Source organism: Bison bison, unplaced genomic scaffold (assembly GCF_000754665.1).
Source record: "Bison bison bison isolate TAMUID 2011002044 unplaced genomic scaffold, Bison_UMD1.0 scf7180017864260, whole genome shotgun sequence".
Classification (NCBI taxonomy): domain Eukaryota; kingdom Metazoa; phylum Chordata; class Mammalia; order Artiodactyla; family Bovidae; genus Bison; species Bison bison.
The window spans coordinates 6,884,840-6,885,708 of NW_011494832.1; positions in this window are offsets into that span (position 1 = coordinate 6,884,840).

The following is an 869-nucleotide window of genomic DNA, read 5'->3' on the forward strand; positions in this document are numbered from 1 at the left end:
TGCACTCAATATGCCAGCAAATTTGGAAAACTCAGCAATGGCCACAGGACTGGAAAAGGTCCGTTTTCATTCCAATCCCAAAGAAAGGCAATGCCAAAGAATGCTCAAACTACCACACAATTGCACTCATCTCACATGCTAGTAAAGTAATGCTCAAAATTCTCCAAGCCAGGCTTCAGCAATATGTGAACCGTGAACTTCCTGATGTTCCAGCTGGTTTTAGAAAAGGCAGAGGAACCAGAGATCAAATTGCCAACATCTGCTGGATCGTCGAAAAAGCAAGAGAGTTCCAGAAAAACATCTATTTCTGCTTTATTGACTATGCCAAAGCCTTTGACTGTGTGGATCACAATAAACTGTGGACAATTCTGAAAGAGATGGGAATACCAGACCGCCTGATCTGCCTCTTGTGAAATTTGTATGCAGGTCAGGAAGCAACAGTTAGAACTGGACATGGAACAACAGACTGGTTCCAAATAGGAAAAGGAGTACATCAAGGCTGTATATTGTCACCCTGTTTATTTAACTTATATGCAGAGTACATCATGAGAAACGCTGGACTGGAAGAAACACAAGCTGGAATCAAGATTGCTGGGAGAAATCTCAATAACCTCAGATATGCAGATGACACCACCCTTATGGCAGAAAGTGAAGAGGAACTCAAAAGCCTCTTGATGAAAGTGAAAGTGGAAAGTGAAAAAGTTGGCTTAAAGCTCAACATCCAGAAAACGAAGATCATGACATCCGGTCCCACCACTTCATGGGAAATGGATGGGGAAACAGTGTCAGACTTTATTTTTCTGGGCTCCAAAATCACTACAGGTGGTGACTGCAGCCATGAAATTAAAAGACGCTTACTCCTTGGAAGC